The sequence below is a fragment of the Neoarius graeffei genome, chromosome 1 (genome assembly GCF_027579695.1).
Source record: "Neoarius graeffei isolate fNeoGra1 chromosome 1, fNeoGra1.pri, whole genome shotgun sequence".
Lineage (NCBI taxonomy): Eukaryota > Metazoa > Chordata > Actinopteri > Siluriformes > Ariidae > Neoarius > Neoarius graeffei.
Window position 1 is genome coordinate 22,790,267 of NC_083569.1, and position 19,633 is coordinate 22,809,899.

The 19,633-nt window shown below is 40.8% G+C and overlaps 4 non-coding genes across 4 annotated transcripts; 2 read left to right on the plus strand and 2 right to left on the minus strand.

Annotated features, from left to right (window-relative positions):
* Window positions 1–10,922: 10,922 nt before the first annotated feature.
* On the minus strand, window positions 10,923–11,272 carry trnat-agu (transfer RNA threonine (anticodon AGU)). Its single transcript has 2 exons — window positions 11,236–11,272; window positions 10,923–10,958 (listed from the first exon to the last, which is right to left on the minus strand). It is a non-coding gene; the product is annotated as a tRNA-Thr (tRNA).
* Window positions 11,273–13,979: 2,707 nt separating this feature from the next.
* On the plus strand, window positions 13,980–14,052 carry trnaa-cgc (transfer RNA alanine (anticodon CGC)). The gene has a single exon. It is a non-coding gene; the product is annotated as a tRNA-Ala (tRNA).
* Window positions 14,053–17,913: 3,861 nt separating this feature from the next.
* On the minus strand, window positions 17,914–18,104 carry LOC132898491 (U2 spliceosomal RNA). Its single transcript, XR_009656537.1, has one exon. It is a non-coding gene; the product is annotated as a U2 spliceosomal RNA (small nuclear RNA).
* A 756-nt stretch (window positions 18,105–18,860) lies between these two features.
* trnad-guc (transfer RNA aspartic acid (anticodon GUC)) lies at window positions 18,861–18,932 on the plus strand. Its single transcript has one exon. It is a non-coding gene; the product is annotated as a tRNA-Asp (tRNA).
* Window positions 18,933–19,633: the final 701 nt, after the last annotated feature.

Here is a 19,633-nt window from a genome sequence, read left to right on the forward strand (position 1 = left end):
CACATATATGTGTGTGTGTTTATTTATTTTGTCTGATGCAATGATCTTTGGCGTGCGAGTAACTCTGTCAAAGTCAAAACTCAGACTCATTAAAATATTTGTTGGAACATTATTGCTGTATATTTATTTAATAAGCCTGTTATGAAAATGTGAAAACTACATATTCAAAAATAAATCCGTCTAAAATGCTCATCTGAAGTCTGACTGAAAATGAAATTATAATCATTTGAAACCAATCGCAGTAAATTCTGTGCTGCTTTTCCTGATCAGAGGCTAATTATAGGATTGGATCAAAACACAGTAAATGAATTATTACATAATGCTGGTTTGGGGCATAAACCTGTGTTTTGTACAAATCTTTTATTTCATTCCTTTTGAAGAAAAGTCCAACTTTATTTACGGATAATAATCCACGAACCACAACAAAATGCAGTTGAAACCAATCGCGATAAATTCTGTGCTGCTTTTCCTGATGGTAGAATAATTATTGGACTCGGACTGATGGGTTCGGAACCAAACAAAACCGCTTCCTCATAAAGCAACGCGGTGGAACAGAAAGACTTCACCAGCCAATCAGGCAGCACTTTCCTCATGAATAGTCATGATTTCCCCTCCCACCTCGCGGAAATTGAAAGATGCATTTGGAATGTTTGTGTTTAAATCTTTACAATTTTTTCAGTTGCAAGGCCTCTAAACTGATAATATTTAGGATTGTGATATTTAAATGACAATCACATTTATCAATGCCCAATCATTCTTACGCTGTGATTGGCCAGATACAAACGTTTCATGAATCACACGTGAATACGGTGATTTCTACACTTTGATCTGCACTGGTTTCTACGTTAGATTGATAAATGAGGGTTATTGTGTTATCTTCGTTAGTATAGTGTACAGTATCTCCGCCTGTTATGCGGAAGACTGGGGTTCGATTCCCTGATGGTGAGACTTTTAAAAATGTATTAACTTGTGCAGCAGGGGGATGGAGTGGTTCGCACTGTAGCCTCACAGCAAGAAGGTTCTGGGTTTGAGCCCAGCGGCTGGTGAGGGCCTTTCTGTGTGGAGTTTGCATGTTCTCCCTGTGTCAGCTCTGGCTCACCAGAACACCTCAAGGAAATCCTACACTGACACAGGGAGAACATGCAAACTCCATACAGAAAGGCCAGAACCTTCTTGCTGTGAGGCTACAGTGCTAACCAAGTTAATAAATTTTTAAAGCCTCCCCATCAGGGAATCTAACCCCGGTTCTCTCTATTTTGGTTGATTATAATATGCTATTTTGTTAATTGATGTCATCACCAAAACATTATCATTACCAGAAACACCACGTCATACGCCTAGGAGCCATTGTTTTTTTTCCCCGTGTTTCCGTGACTGGCCCTCTGCAGGCCCTTGGCCGGCCCCTGACTGGTTCTTGACTGTCTGCCGATTGGTCAGTGCAGGTAATTTATCCCCACAATGACGTAGTCAATGCAGTCCTGACTGGTGACGCCCCTAAGCAGCTTGTGTGAAAACCAGCTGCTATCCCTCATTTGTCCACGGGGAGGCGCAGTGATTGTCCGTTTCACAAAGCAGGTTTATCAAACGCTGAGAGCAGCTGATTTCAGTGAGTTAATTCAACCCGGAGGACTTTCACCGCGAGTTAAAAAGCCATAAGATTTTAATGCGCTCATACAGCCAGTTTGAATTGTTTTCTGAAAGAAACATAACACTGCTGCACAATGTCAATATAATTAAACATTAATTCAACAGATCTGACAGGTGATTTATGTGAAGGGGAAACGGCAGGGACTCTTTAGTAGCTGCGCCTCGGTAGCCCAGGGGTTCCACTGCATGCCTCATGATAGTGAGGGACACTGACAAAAATAACTCATAACATTTACTTAAAAAATATTGTAAGTATTTGCACGCAAATGATTTAAGTAAAATTTAATGCTGCAATATCAAGTAACACTCACTTGCCAGTATTAAGTAAATTTTACTTAACATAACAGTTGTGAAGATATTAAGTAACATTTACTTAATTACATCTAAGTTTTCAGTTATATTTATTTAAACAAATCAAGTAAAGTCTACTTGTTTTTGATAGGCAGGAACATCATTTTACTCAATTATCAGTAGACAAGAATGGTTTGAATTGAATTTTATTAGTATAAAAGTATTTCTAATCTCATGGATCTTCAAACTGTCCACATGGGGCCATTCTCACCAGCAGAAAGTGGTCTTCAGGTGATGAGAAATCATGAGCAACACTTGCTCACCTTCTGGTGGCAGTGTTCTTAATATTCTCTCTTCTGTCTGGATCATCATTCTACTTTCAAAATGTCCTTTACAGGCCCCAGTGAGAATTGAACTCACGAACAAGACCAGTGCTCTCAACACTGAGCTATGAAGCTTTTAGGTTTATCCCAGCGTTGGATGCAGCTCTCGTGCTGCATCATGTAGCACGTGTGCGATGGCCTCAAATCAGCTAAAGACCATGGGCGTCGCCACCATTGAATGTGAAGGGGACATGTCCCCCTCACATTTCATAATTCTGGGCTGCTCACTGGGTGATAATAATGTAAAGTGGCAGAACATTGACGTGAGGTAGAAATTAAACATGCTGTACATTTCTCTTAGCAGTAGGTCGCTAGTGAAGTCTGCTGAATGAGAGTCTGAGTAATGAACCTTTAAGTGAATCACAATCGAGGCCTTGTTTATCATGGCTCATGTGGTTTTCTGCCACGCCTCGAGGCGGGGCTTCATCTGCCACGCCCCCTTATACTTGGCACGCGCTTCGGAGCCTCGGCTTCAGACGGCCATCACTATCGACCAATAATTGCTGATTATTGTCTGTCTGTATTTTGCCACAGCATTAAATCATAATGTATTTTGTGTGTGAGCAGTTTAAGGACAGTTCCCCCATTTCCCCCTGATGAAGCGATCAGCCAGGATGTGTTTCTATCTGACACTTAAAGACATTGATTTGAATTAAAAAGTCTGCAAAGGGAATAAATCTGAATTAATAGTACAGATCTTTGGACAGATAACGAGAAAAGGTGTCATGAATTCAGTTACAGGTGTTTACATTTTTCCTAAACCTTTGTTTGTTTGTTAAAATTGCATTTTATATTCTCTATGTTAATATTTATTTTTAAACCTTTATTCGTCACATGCACACTTCAAGCACAGTGAAATTCATCCTCTGCATTTAACCCATCTGAAGCAGTGAACACATGCACACACCCAGTGAGCAGCCCAGAGTGCCCGGGGGTTCGGAACCTTGCTCAAGGGCACCTCAGCCCAAGACCGCCCCACGTCAACCTAACTGCATGTTTTTGGATTGTGGGGGAAACCAGAGCACCCGGAGGAAACCCACACAGACACGGGGAGAACATGCAAAACAACAGGCATGCGACGAGGGTGGGACGCGAACCCACGCATGCAGAGTACAATGGATTAGCAGTCCATCGCCTTAACCTCTCGGCCACATTAATATGTGTGTGCTTATTTATTTTGTCTGATGCAATGATCTTTGGTGTGTCAGTAACTCTGTCAAAGTCAAAACTCAGACTCATTACAATATTTGTTGGAACATTATTGCTGTATATTTATTTAATAAGCCTGTTATGAAAATGTGAAAACTACATATTCAAAAATAAATCCGTCTAAAATGCTCATCTGAAGTCTGACTGAAAATGAAATTATCATCATTTGAAACCAATCGCAGTAAATTTTGTGCTCCTTTTCCTGATCAGAGGCTAATTATAGGATTGGATCAAAACACAGTAAATGAATTATTACATAATGCTGGTTTGGGCCATAAACCTGTGTTTTGTACAAATCTTTTATTTCACTCCTTTTGAAGAAAAGTCCAACTTTATTCACGGATAATAATCCACGAACCACAACAAAATGCAGCTGAAACCAATCGCAGTAAATTCTGTGCTGCTTTTCCTGATGGTAGAATAATTATTGGACTCGGACTGATGGGTTCGGAACCAAACAAAACCGCTTCCTCATAAAGCAACGCGGTGGAACAGAAAGACTTCACCGGCCAATCAGGCAGCACTTTCCTCATGAATATTCATGAAATCCCCGCCCACCTCGCTGAAATTGAAAGGTGTTTGTGTTTAAATGTTTGGAAATCCCCACAAAACGCTCATTTGTAGCAGCGGCGAGATCAGGATCCCAGCAGCGACTCTGACACAGCGGTTATTCCTGCAGCACCGCTGGGTTTATTCCCCACCGGCAGCAATGAACTCTCAGTTTTCCTTTTCACTTCAGGGAATCAAACCCCAGTCTTTCACGTGATAGGCAGAGATTCTGTCCACTATACTAACAAGGATGACATTAGATGCTTCATTTATGGATCTAATGTAGAAACCAGCGCAGATCAAAGTGCAGAAATTATCATATGACAGGGTTCACATGTGATTCATGAAACGTTTGTATGTTGCCAATCACAGCGTAAGAATGCTTGGGAATTGATAAATGTGGTGGGTGAAAACCATTGTCATTTAAATATCACAATCCTAAATATTATCATGTCATTTATCAGTCTAACGTAGAAACCAAAGCAGATCATGTGCCTCTCCTCTCGATGTTTGTTTTTTTCATCTTAATTATTGTTTGTGTCACAATAAAACAACAGTTTTCACCTTTAAAGTGGGAGGCATGTTGAGTAAATCAAATGATGCTAACCCCTAAAAATCCATTTTAATTCCAGCTTGTAATGCAACAAAAATGAAGGGAGATGAATACTTTTGCAAGACAATGTAAGTTTGATTCTTCAGATACAATTATGTGAAAGATGAATGAATAAGCATCTAAACTATTTAAAGAGCCTTGCCAGTAGTCAGATCTTGGCAATGACACATCTGGCTCTGTTAGAAGACCTCTGCACATCCATTAGGCCTTAGGCATTCACACTTCATTACTCACTTCACTAGTTGTTGGGTTTCCTGTGGTGGCAGAAACACACACAACCAAAACCATCAGAAAACAACTCGATGGGTTTCTTTATGTATCCACACTCTATGCCGACTGGCCACTAGGCGGTGTTTAGAACTGCTAATTAATAACACTGGCCACTAGGCTATATACTGAATACCATAATTAAATCAAAAGGTGCTTCAACAAAGTATTAGTTTAAGGGTGTGCACACTTATGCAACCAGTTTACTGTACATTTTTTATTTCTTTATGTTTTCCCCCTAACAGATTTGTTTGTTGTACAATTGAATTGTACAGGTTATAGGTCACATTAAAGGTGGGAAATGTTTTGAAATTATTTATCGTGGTCTATTTTTTTTACATCAGAAAAAACCTATCATATCTCCAACGTCCTCCTCCTCGTCTCCCACGTCCTCCTCCATCTCCTCCATGCACTCTTCCTCTTCCAGCTGAAGCTGAAACTTTATCTGGCACGCTCTTCGTCCACTTTCCGGACAGGGCATGGGTTATTCCCTCCTTCTGCGGTGCCCCGGTGCTTCCTGGACCCAATCGACGCCTGCCTGGTACCTGTCGCTGGCGTTTTTGATGGACTCCAGCCCCGACGCCGCTGCCCTCTTCAGCTGTCTCAGCGCGGGGTAAACCACCGGCTCCTGAGGACACTGCCCTGGGCTCCCCGATCCACCGGACCACAGGCTCCAGCTCTCACCAGGACTGGCTTGGTAAACGTTAGATCCCTGGCAAACAAAACTTTCCTCCTGAGGGATTTTTTCAGCTCCCGTGACCTGGATTTCCTCTGTGTGACAGAGACCTGGATCGGTGCCGGTGAGTGCAGCGCTCTGGTCCAACTTTTACCCGCTGACTGTTTTTACTTCAACTCCCTGCGGATGTCGGGTCGTGGTGGGGGAAACAGCGATAGTTTACAAAAATGATTTTAAATGTAAACAGCGCATCGTCTCATCCCCACCCTCCAGCTTTGAGGTGACTTTATTTGAGATGGGTTGTTCCGACCCGGTGCTGTGCGCCGTCAGCTACCGACCCCCCAAATACAACAAGGACTTCGTGAATGACTTTTCTGCTCTTTTGGCTGAAATTATGCCGAAGTATGACCGTGCCCTTTTTCTTGGGGACTTTAATATTCACGTGTGTTGTCCTGAAAAGCTGTTGGTGAAGGAGTTTTTAGGCCTTATTGAGTCATTTAATTTGGTGCAGTGTGTGTCTGGTCCCACACATGAACAAGGACACACATTAGGTCTTGTCCTCTTATGGTCTATCTGTGTGTAACTTGGAGATCTGTGACAGTGTGATTTCTGATCATATGCCTGTGTTGTTTGAAGTTGCCTTTTCCAGTGCTGAGGTTAAAACTGGCGCTCCTGTTCAGAAACGTTGGATTGTTAACTCTTGTACTGCTGGTCAGTTCTCTGTTGCTTTTGATCAGCTCTGTGACCATCCTGCCTCTGTTAACACAGAGGAGCTCAGCTCCTGGTTTCATTCCTCCTGCCGTACCATACTGGACTCTGTGGCTCCAATAAAAACTGTGCAGTCCAAAACTAAATCTGAGCCGTGGTTCAATGAGGAAACTTGCCCGGCTAGGCGGGAGTGCCGCAAAGCTGAGCGAAAGTGGAAGAAGGACAGGCTGGAGGTTTCCTTCTAAATCCTAAAAAGCTGCTGGCGATGCTACCAGAACACCGTTAAGGAGACCAAAAGACAATACCTGTCAAATATCATTGAGTCCAATCATCAAAACCCACGAGTGCTATTTAAGACCATTGACACTGTTCTTAATGCCCCACAGCCTGTCAGCGTGGAGGCATCTCCTGAAATGTGCAATAGCTTCCTCCACTTTTTTATTGAGAAGGTTGCTACTGCTAGGGCTCTCATCTCAGCTCCTGCATCGGACCCCTTGGACTCTGCTCCTTGTTCTGTAGTTCTTGATAAATTTGAGCCTGTGTCTCTGTCATTTTTAGAAGATCTGGTCAGCCATATTAAGCCTTCAGGTTCTCCCTGTGACGCTGTCTCTCCTTGTCTCTTTAAAGAGGTTTTTCCTAGTATAGGGCAGTCAGTCCTGGCTATCATAAACAGCAGTCTGTCTTCTGGTGTTGTCCCTCTGAGTTTTAAACATGCAGTGGTGCAACCACTACTTAAGAAACCTGGCCTTGATCGTAGTGTGCTGGTCAATTTCAGACCCATCTCTAAGCTGCCTTTTATTTCAAAAATTTTGGAGAAAGTTGTTCATGCTCAGTTGAAGTCATTTTTAGATGAGCATGGTGTCCTGGAGGTCTTTCAGTCCGGTTTTAAAACTCTGCATAGCACAGAGTCAGCTCTATTAAGGGTTTTTAATGACATCCTCAAGGCTAATGACTCTGGTGACCATGTAATTCTTGTTCTGTTGGACCTAACTGCGGCCTTTGACACCGTGGACCACAACATCTTAGTGGCTTGGTTACACCGCCTAGTGGGTATTCATGGTACTGCTCTGGAATTGTTAAAATCATATCTGGCTGACAGAAGCATGAGTGTAAGCCTTGGAAATTTGGAGTCCAGTTCTGCTCCACTGTTGTATGGGGTTCCACAGGGGTCCATTTTAGGGCTGCTGCTTTTTTCTTTGTATTTATTGCCCCTGGGCTCCATCCTGAGAAAGCATGGCATCTCCTTTCATTGTTACGCAGATGATAGTCAGATATATGTGCCACTGAAGAAAAAAATGCTTTCTCCCTCACACCACTTCTGTCATGTCTTGAAGACATCAAGGCCTGGATGGCCCTGAACTTTTTAAATATTAATGAAAATAAAACAGAAGTGATGGTGTTTGGCCCCAGTGGCTCTTGTGAACCCTTGTCCATTGATTTGGGCCCTTTGGCAGACTATGTAAAGCCAACAGTCACAAACTTGGGTTTTAAGATGGAAAGTGATTTTAAATTGGATCAGCAAATTAGTTCCGTAGTGAAGTCTAGCTTCTTTCAAATTAGGCAGCTGGCAAAGGTGAAGCCTTTCCTTGCACAAACACACTTTGAGACAGTAATCCACGCCTTCATAACATCTCGGCTGGATTACTGTAATGCACTTTATTTTAGAGTTAGCCAGTCCTCCCTCGCACGTCTCCAGCTGGTGCAAAATGCAGCCGCTCGCCTCCTAACTGGAGCACGTAAGAGGGAGCACATAACTCCCATCCTGGCCTCCCTCCACTGGCTGCCTGTGCACTTTAGAGTCCATTTTAAGAATCTTTTATTTGTTTTTAAGTCTTTAAATGGTCTCGCCCCCCCCCCCCCCCCCCCGCCTCTCTGAGCTCCTTCAACCCTATGCTCCTGCTCGGTGCCTCAGGTCAGCTGACTTGCTGCTCCTGGAGGTACCGAGGTCCAAACGGAAGCTCAGAGGGGACAGAGCTTTCTCCACTGCTGCTCCAAAATTATGGAACAAGCTACCATTGCACATTAGGCAAGCTTCCTCACTGTCCATTTTTAAAACTAGTCTTAAAACCCATTTTTACTCCTTGGCTTTTAACTCCGCATGAGACTCTGCTCTTGTTTTAGTGTTTTATGTTTTGCTTTTATTTATTGTTTTAGTGTTTCTAATTGCTTTTAAAAACAATGAAACAACTGTTCAACTGTCTGTTTTTATTTATTTCATTGCTTTTAATTGTTTTATGTCTTTTATGTACAGCACCTTGTTTTCAATTACGGTTGTTTGAAAGTGCTATATAAATAAAGTTCAGTTGAGTTGAGTTGAGAAAATCTCTCTGGCTTTACTGATTTTGCTCTGTTCAACCAGGGCTATAATTAAATTGTCTTTGTATGTGAGACAAATTCCATAGCAAGGTCTTTTTTGTTGTTGACGTATCAACTTTATAGTCAGGGAGCATATGTAACCTACTTTGCAAAATTTGCCAAGTCTGGTTTCTCAGTATTAATCCTTTATTGACATCGCAAACAAATTATTTTTACTTGTTGTAATGTAAGCAATCACCATTTTCACCAAAAAGGAAATGCTAAATATCGCATGGAAAAATGTAAAAAAAACCCCCACCATATATCCGTATCACTTAAGTCCATAATAAAATCTGTATTTTTTTTAAATTACCCATTTACTAACTTTATGTGAATAGAAATCATATATTTACATGATATTATCAAGTTAAGTTTAAAATGAGACATTTAAGTACAGAGAACATAAAAAAGCCAGTAATATTTTACACTATTGCTACAGAACTTGAGAATATTTATAGCTTATCTACATTCCAGAACTCAGCTCACAATCTCTCATTTTAGAAATTTCTATGATACATTTATTACAAAGCTGCTCACAGTTTTTTTTTAATGTCCAAACTACATCAAGAAGTAATACTTTGTGTAAGGATTCAAACACAAAACACGAAGATAAAAGCAGTTATTGGTAACACATATTATGACCAGAACAGCCACTGGACTATTTTCAAAAGTAAACAATGTCACTTTCACAACTAGACAATGTCAGTTTCCTCTGTACCTGCTGGACTGTCTGTTGTTCTGTATGGAGAGTGCATGGACAGATAAGCATCAGACATCAGACATTTCAGTAACTCTATAACTAACAGGTTCACTAGTTATCTACAATTTGTAAGAAAGAGTTATATTCTTAATTATGGCAGATATCTGAGACAAGCATGCAAACATACAGATAGGCAAAGATAGACACACAAAGAAGCGACTAACTTGCTGAAATATTTTTGCAACAAATCTCACAGAGTTATGGGACCCAAAGAGAAAATCAGTCACCTTGTTAAACACTTTTTTTCATCAATCTTGAAACAAACATACTTTTAGATAAAGAATCTATAGAGTAACAAACTCCTAAAAGCAAAAAGTTATGTCAGTTGAATAGACTGAGCAGCACACCACCTCTGAGGTTCTAACTGATCCCACTCAGTAGTTTAGGTCCTTTTAGGGTTAAATGGGTATCTAATGTATGAACCCTGCTTTTGACCTGAGTAAAAAGTTTGTGTGCCACAAATAACACCTAATATATAGATTGAGGCTCTGCCTAAAAGCGGAGCTCCCATCTGTTTCTGGGTTGTAGAATTTTCTTATATCATAGCCAGTCTCCTTTGTTTTATTTCTTTACTGACTAGCACTGGCTACTAGGCAGTGTGTATGACTGGTAATTACTAACACTTGCCACTAGGCGGTGTGTATGACTGGTAATTACTAACACTTGCCACTAGGCGGTGTGTATGACTGGTAATTACTTGCACTGGCCACTAGGCGGTGTGTATGACTGGTACGAACACTGACCACTAGGCGGTGTGTATGACTGGTAATTACTAACACTGACCACTAGGCGGTGTGTATGACTGGTAATTACTAACACTGACCACTAGGCGGTGTGTATGACTGGTAATTACTTGCACTGACCACTAGGCGGTGTGCATGACTGGTGTTACACGTACACGGACAAACCACAAAAAAAATCAACTCGATGGGTTTACCATTTTTTCTGAGGTGTGGCGCTCCACTGGGAGCTCCGCTATTATGGATATAATAATTGCATATTAATGATGTAATACTTTTATACCAATTTCCTATATGTGGTTTCAGGGATCTTTTTATGCGCAAAGTTCTGCTGCATAATTAACTATGAAACAGCAGCCTACAAACATTACAAGAAGTCCAGATTTATGAATTTATATCTGAACTTGTATATTATTACCAAAAACAAGACTTGGTAAATTTTGCAAAATAGCCTCCAAATATAAACAAACACCACCTGACTATGTGCATTGATGGCAAAGTGCTTTGCAGAAATTGCACACCAAAGACACCTTCAGGTCCTCAGTCTCATCCACAGTGATCTCACTGATCTTCAAACTGTCCATATGAGGCCATTCTCACCAGCAGAAAGTGGTCTTCAGGTGATGAGAAATCATGAGCAGCACTTGCTCACCTTCTGGTGTCAGTGTTCTCAATATCCCCTCTTTTATCTGGATCATCTTTCCACCTTCAAAATATCCCTGACAGGCCCCAGTGAGGATTGAACTCATAACCCCTGGTTTACTAGACCAGCATTTCTCAACCTTTTTTCAGTCACGGCACCCTTCAGAAGTATGCAAATTCTCAAGGCACCCCCATATAAAATATACGCAGCCACGCTGACCCCGGCAGTGACATTGTGATAGGGGAAAGGGGGCCATGAGACAGATTTTGATAATGCATGAGGCGGCGATGATCTGCATTAGTGTAACTATCATTTTTTGGAATTTTAATTCATTTTATTTATTTCAATGTTAGAATATATAATTTTTTGATGGCACCCCAGTTGAGAAAGGTTGTACTAGACCAGTGCTCTCACCACTGAGCTATGGAGCCCCTGTGCTGATCCTCAAAACGGCCCACAGAACCTACTGGAACATCACTCACAACTTAAGTTCCTAACTGCAGTTAGCTTCTGTTTACTATTTGCCTCACAAAAAAAGGACACACATTTTAAATAATGCAGTGTGTCAATCGTAGAGTGGGCTGTGGACTGTACATTCTGGCTACTTTCTCAAGTATTTTTCAAATTTTTACATAAATAGATTTTGACTTAGTTTTTAAGAGCAATGTTTGTTTCCGGAGCATATATCCAAAACTATTCATGATACGGATTTGAAACTTGGTATACATATTAAGAAGGTGATGTAGATGTGTCTTTTCATACAAAGAAATTTGAGAAATTTTAATTTTTCATGTTTCCATGGAAACAATTTCAGACTTAGTCTCTCAGGTTAGTCTGAGGGGGAGGTTTTGTTTCCGGAGCAGAACGTGAAAATTATGAGTGGTATGGTCTTGAAAGTAAGTATCTGAGTAGTTTGCCATGATCGTATAGTGGTTAGTACTCTGCGTTGTGGCTGCAGCAACCCTGGTTCGAATCCAGGTCATGGCAAAGGAAAAAAAGTTATCTGAAGAGGTATAATTTTGGGTTTACTGTCATTACTCATTTGCACTGTTAGAGTTGATTTGTTTTTATTTATTTATTTGTCTTCCGTTCAATACTGACACTTTTGCACAGTTTTTATCTTCATTTATCACAATTCTTGATTTTAGCACTATTAATGCACAGTCACATGTACAAAGTGCATATATAGGGTTTTTTTTACTGTTACATTTTTATCTGTATATTGTAAAGTCAGCTTGTTCTTTTTTTAATTCTATTTTATGTTGCACAGTGTGTCTTTTTCTTTTCACATGTTTGATAACTTGCTGCTGCAACAAAACAAATTCCCAGCTTGGGAGCTATCTATCTATCTTAGTGATTACACAGCCTGATAATTACAATTAATTTTTTTTATACCCCCACTCCAAAGATGGGGGGATATACTGGTTTACCTCCATTTGTCCGTCTGTATCTCCATCCATCCGAAACACCATTTTTCTCAGCAACCATCATAGCCACTTAGTACCAAACTTCAGCTTGGGGTTCTATACCGTGTATACCATTTTCAGGTCTGTCCCACATCGACTTCCTGTTTACCAAATGAATGTATTTACAAAACATATAGGGTGGATTTACAAAATTTTCAAAACACTTTTCTCAGCAACTACAAATCACAACTGCTTGATATTTGGTACTGAACTTCAACTTGGGGTTCTATACTGTGTATACCGTTTTCAGGTCTGTAGCACATCAACTATCTGTTTACCGACTGAATGTATTTATGAAATATATAGGGTGGATTTAGATGCTATTTCAAGAAGCAAAATGCTATTTCAAAATGACAGTTTACCCCGGGATAAAACCCCAGTGGGATTAGAACCTCCCGGGAACGGACTCCTTGTCCGAATGCAGTGCATGTAGCTCCGGGGATTCAAGCTTTGATTTTGAAAAGATGATCAAGGTTTTGTTAAAAAAAAAATGCAATTGAGGAAATATTTAAAACACTCAGCATCGGCATTATCAGCATACTAATATTAAGAAGTTGTGTTATGAAACTAGAAAGACCATTAAAGAGTTTTCTGGAGTTATAGTTTGTTTGTAAAAGATGAAAATATTGTTTTAGAAGTGTGCATGTTTTGCATGAACCAATGGAAACTCAGGCATGGTTCCAGAGACCAACGAGCAGGCCAGGAAGGGCAGTTTGGGGGGCTTGCCATAGTTAGCTGGACAAACCCAGAAGCATAGTAGGGGAATTAGCTCAAGTGGTAGAGTGCTTGCTTAGCATGTAAGCAGTAGTGGGATTGATGCCCACGTTCTCCAAAACAGCAGCTGCTACCTTGCTAACATCTTAGAGAGAAAAAAAAACTTTCTTGTCATCTTGCAAAACATCTGAATCCTCTGCACTTTCAGCCAAGTCAAAATCAAATTTCTTTCACCACATTCAAATCAGCACATCTGTGAAAACAGCCATTATTTGGGTTAAACCCACAACCTTGGCACTGTTTGCAACAATGACCAAATCAACTAACTGCACGCTACTTTTCTGCTGATATACTCCTCTGATGAGCTCTGAAGGTTAGCTATCACAGATTCCTTTCAGTTTGCTTGTCTTTATTTCTTGAATTGCCGACTGACCTCAGTATCTCCGACTCACATTTTTCAACAGGGTTGTCATATTCCCACCATCCACTACGAAATTCTAACTCTCGCTCGTGTGCAAAGTCAGCTTAGACAGCTTTTACAAAGTGAAAATATGATGCTTACCTGCTTGTATTCTTAAACCTGCTGGTGAAAAACAAGCTGCTGTCCTGAAAAGGCACTTTTCACCACCTTCTACCCAACTGCTCTCATTGAACAATGAAGCAACAAATGCTTCCTGAGGCATGCCCCAAAAGTGTGAGAAGCATGCCAGGGACTCCATGTGAGGAGATTGGGTTGTTTTAGTGGCAAAACCCTTGAAGCTCACTGACTGGTATTCATGCAAATGGGAGTCAAAATACACTCCCCCAGAATAAAATCCGCTTCTGGGCAATCGCGCACTTGAAAATAAACAACCAACCAATGGAAACTCAGGCATGGTTCCAGAGAACAACGAGCAGGTTAGGAAGGGCAGTTTGGGAAACTCATGGTAGTTAGTTGGACAAACCCTAACCAGCTGCAGGGGAATTAGCTCAAGTGGTAGAGCGCTTGCTTCGCATGTAAGAGGTAGTGGGATCGATACCCACATTCTCCAAAGCAGCAACTACCACCTTGCTTGCATTTTAGAGAGAAAAACTTTCTTGTCATCTTGCAAACCATCTGAATCCTCTGCACTTTCAGCCAAGTCAAGATCAAATTTCTTTCACCACATTCAAAACAGCACATCTGTGAAAACAGCCACTATTCGGATTAAACCCACAACCTTGGCATTGTTTGCAACAATGACCAAATCAACTCATTGCACACTATTTTTCTGCTGATATGCTCCTCTGATGAACTGCAAAGGTTAGCTATCACAGATTCCTTTCAGCTTGCTTGTCTTTATTTCTTGAATTGCTGACTGACCTCAGTATCTCCAACTCACATTTTTCAGCCAGCTTGATATTATTCGGGCATTACGAGCCCAATTGTAGTAAAGGAAATTGGGAGGTGCCTGACCCCCACTGTCTTTTGACATCTGTAAGGTCTTCATCCTTCTCCGAGGTTTCTTTCCATGCCATATAAATTTTGACAGAGATCCTTCAACATCTAAAATGACTTTCCTATTCATCTTAAGTGGCAACATTTGCGTAGGGTATAATATCCTGGGAAATATATTCATTGTAATCAAACTTATTCTACCCATCCAAGACATCGGAAGATCAAACCACCTGTTAAGGTTATCTTTGACAGATGTTACAATTGCTTTAAATTTTCGTTTATACAGCTCTTTAATGTCTGCTGAAACTCTGATGCCCAGATATGTAAAACCTGAGGTTGACCACCTGAAAAGGAAACTGACAGGAGTTACCCAGTCCCCCAAGTCACCCAACGGTAAGGCCTTCAACTTGTTATAGCTAATTTTATACCCTGAAATCAGGTCAAATTGATTTATGATTTATTTTAAAGTAGGGATGAAATTCTCAGGGTTATTAATGAACAGTAATATGTTGTCAGCTTAAAGCAAGATTCTGTATTCAACCTCTCCTAACTTGCACAGTTTTGGGTTGCCACAATCGCTCAGATCATGAGAAACATCTGCACTTCTACCGATTACCTAAAATAATTGAAAATCAGGGGGAGGAAATCAGAAAATTGTCAGAGGAGTGTTGTTGTCTCTGGCTTGCCAAACTAAACCAAGATCTGAGCAACAAAAATCCACACAACATAAGAGCGTGTTCAGTTCACTTTGTATCAGGTATGAGTTTTTTTTTAAGTTTTGATCAATGCCTGAAAATTAAACATGACACCATATTTCTACTGTCTAGCTGTGATGGTGCTTCTGTATGTTCTCTTGAGAGGAAGTTAAGTTAAAAATCACAATCAGCCATCTGCTGTCAGCTGAGGTAGGCCCACAGGGGATGTGATTCATGACCTACAGTATATCACTGTACATGTAATGTACACAGTACACACCTTTGCTTTCACCAGATATTTGTCACCAAATTTCCATGCTTTTCATTCCCTGACCCAGCCACAGCACATCTGGTAATAAGCTTCTGGTCCCTTGAAACACTTCAGATCCTCAGCAGTGTGGGGACTTAGCAAAAAAAAAAAGTAGTTGATGATGTGTGGGTATGTCACAGCCAGCAGCAATGCGCTGTCTTCACTCAGCTCCTCTCCCATTTCATATGGTTCCAGACTATTGATTAACTGCAATTTCGCCATATAGCAGGCTCTTGCACTGGGCTCTAGGCTTTCTACATACTTTCTAGCAGCTTCTGTCTTCTTATTGCAAAGTTTTTTAGTCAATACTATTACAAAATCAAGATTTTTTTCTTTTCTGCATGAAATGCAAGCATTGTTTGTTTATGGAAATCAATATCTCTAATATTGCACGCATCCAGAACTTTCATGTTTTGGTGGCATCAGTGAGAACACTGTATTGGAGGTCCAGAAAGCTGGTATAGGGTAAGGTGGCCTGGGCCCATCTCTTGCACCTTTGCAGCTTTGTTAGCCATTACAAACAGGCAGAGAAATGTCTGGCCAACAAGCGTTCTTGATAGATAGATAGATAGATAGATAGATAGATAGATAAAAAAGAAGGGGTAGGGGGTGTTGTGTGATCTGTTTAATGAAAAAGTAGGGAAAAGAATTACTGCAGACTAACAGTCCAGTTGCTTGTTGAGCATGGAGAAAAGTTAAACTAAGCAAAGAAAGAATTTTTTTAAGATAACTATTTCTAGAACTACTCCAACACCATGAAGATGCATAGAATAGTAAAAGCCAGCCCTAATACTAATTTTTCACTGTAAAATACAACCCCAATTCCAAAAAAGTTGGGACAAAGTACAAATTGTAAATAAAAACAGAATGCAATAATTTACAAATCTCAAAAACTGATATTGTATTCACAATAGAACATAGACAACATATAAAATGTCGAAAGTGAGACATTTTGAAATTTCATGCCAAATATTGGTTCATTTGAAATTTCATGACAGCAACACATCTCAAAAAAGTTGGGACAGGGGCAATAAGAGGCTGGAAAAGTTAAAAGTACAAAAAAGGAACAGCTGGAGGACCAAATTGCAACTCATTAGGTCAATTGGCAATAGGTCATTAACATGACTGGGTATAAAAAGAGCATCTTGGAGTGGTAGCGGCTCTCAGAAGTAAAGATGGGAAGAGGATCACCAATCCCCCTAATTCTGCGCCGACAAATAGTGGAGCAATATCAGAAAGGAGTTCGACAGTGTAAAATTGCAGAGTTTGAACATATCATCATCTACAGTGCATAATATCATCAAAAGATTCAGAGAATCTGGAAGAATCTCTGTGTGTAAGGGTCAAGGCCGGAAAACCATACTGGGTGCCCGTGATCTTCGGGCCCTTAGACGGCACTGCATCACATACAGGCATGCTTCTGTATTGGAAATCACAAAATGGGCTCAGGAATATTTCCAGAGAACATTATCTGTGAACACAATTCACCGTGCCATCCGCCGTTGCCGGCTAAAACTCTATAGTTCAAAGAAGAAGCCATATCTAAACATGATCCAGAAGCGCAGACGTCTTCTCTGGGCCAAGGCTCATTTAAAATGGACTGTGGCAAAGTGGAAAACTGTTCTGTGGTCAGACGAATCAAAATTTGAAGTTCTTTATGGAAATCAGGGACGCCGTGTCATTCGGACTAAAGAGGAGAAGGATGACCCGATTTGTTATCAGCGCTCAGTTCAGAAGCCTGCATCTCTGATGGTATGGGGTTGCATTAGTGCGTGTGGCATGGGCAGCTTACACATCTGGAAAGACACCATCAATGCTGAAAGGTATATCCAGGTTCTAGAGCAACATATGCTCCCATCCAGACGACGTCTCTTTCAGGGAAGACCTTGCATTTTCCAACGTGACAATGCCAAACCACATACTGCATCAATTACAGCATCATGGCTGCGTAGAAGAAGGGTCCGGGTACTGAACTGGCCAGCCTGCAGTCCAGATCTTTCACCCATAGAAAACATTTGGCGCATCATAAAACGGAAGATACGACAAAAAAGACCTAAGACAGTTGAGCAACTAGAATCCTCCATTAGACAAGAATGGGTTAACATTCCTATCCCTAAACTTGAGCAACTTGTCTCCTCAGTCCCCAGACTTTTACAGACTGTTGTAAAGAGAAAAGATGTCTCACAGTGGGAAACATGGCCTTGTCCCAACTTTTTTGAGATGTGTTGTTGTCATGAAATTTAAAATCACCTAATTTTTCTCTTTAAATGATACATTTTCTCAGTTTAAACATTTGATATGTCATCTATGTTCTATTCTGAATAAAATATGGAATTTTGAAACTTCCACATCATTGCATTCCGTTTTTATTTACAATTTGTACTTTGTCCCAACTTTTTTGGAATCGGGGTTGTATCTAGCTACTCTTCTTATAAGGAAAACATACCAAACATTGAAATCATCTACTAAAAAAAAAGGTATCTTTCTTGAACAAAAACTCTATTTTTGGAGACACTTCAATACTATAGAACAAGCTCCTACTTTAGCTCTGTTATAAAAATTTGCTTAATATAACATTCATATTTACAGAACATACCAGATATTAAACTAATAAAAACAGATACCACACTTGATCTTAGCCAAAAAGCAACAGCTTGCTGTAGTTAATAGCTTTAAATAAACCACTTCCAAATATTAAACTCCAGAAAGGTGAACACAGCTAGACTCCGCCCCCAACAGCTGGATCCTTTTGAAGAGAGATGTCACCGTGTGTGTGTGTGTGGTTTCCATGCAAAAGGTTCGATATTTCTAACATTTGACCATGAAACATGTCCAGCTCTACCAGAGCAAAGCCTGCAAAAATAAGCTGAGCTCATTAACATCCCTCTCCCCGGAAATGTTTAGTAAAAGATTTGCGGTCAGTGCAGAGAAACCTGAGCTGCACTGAACACTGGATCAGGTTAGTGACACTGGATTGGAGGCTGGGAGACTCTCAGCCAGGGGCGCAGGTTTGGTCTTAACACTGGTGGGGACAGAAACCCAATGCCAACCCCCAGTGGCGCCAACTTCCGGTCAACATTAGAGTCACAATATTTTGCCCCGTTGTGTTCCACCAAAAGAGATCCATCATCTCTCCAAAGTCCAGACTTTTAAAATTTGAAGTTCAGAATTGTACTAACTCATGAATAATAATAATAATAATAATAAATTCATTTGATTAATTGCAAATCTTGCATGTGATGATTAACTCATTCTACCAATTTGCAAATGTGTTTTAAGCGAATAACGCATTGACTGTCGGGAGGGTGTATGTTCCTTTCCCTCATCAACGGAAGTGAACCCTGTCATACGGTGATTTCTACACTTTGATCTGCGCTGGTTTCTATGTTAGATTGATAAATGAGGGTTGTTGCGTCATCCTCGTTAGTATAGTGGACAGTATCTCCGCCTGTCACGCGGAAGACCGGGGTTCGATTCCCCGACGGGGAGACTTTAGCAATTTATTAACTTGTGCAGCAGGGGGATGGAGTGGTTCACACTGTCGCCTCACAGCAAGAAGGTTCTGGGTTTGAGCCCAGCGGCTGGTGGGGGCCTTTCTGTGTGGAGTTTGCGTGTTCTCCCTGTGTCAGCTCTGGTTAACCCCACGGTTCAAAGACATGGAGTTCAGTTAACATGGGCTGGTCTCAGGCTGAAGTGCCCTTGAGTTTAAGGTACTGAAAGGAGATGTGCAGAACCATGGCCTCACTTCTTGCTTTTAAATGCCTTGAGACCTCAAGAATGGCATAGGGATAGTTTTAAGCGGTAATATATAGATTGAGGCACTGCCTAAAAGCCCATCTGTTTCTGGGTTGTAGAATTTTCTTATATCATAGCCAGCCTCTCTTGTTTTATTTCTTTACCGTTATAGTTACTATACTGTTTCCTTATGTTGTACAAAACAGACACAGAAAGAGAATAGCTCTGGCCTGATGAGTAGAGTCAGGGCACTGATTTTACTTACAAATTCGATTTCACCATTGCTGAGACAAGAATACAAAAAAAAACATATTGGAAAAATAATATCATTTTGAAAACTAAATATAATACATTGAATCCGCTGCCCGGTACAAAATCCAGGGATAAAACCGCAGTGGGATTAGAACCTCCCGGGAACGGACTCCTCGTCCGAATGCAGCACAGGGAGCTCCGGG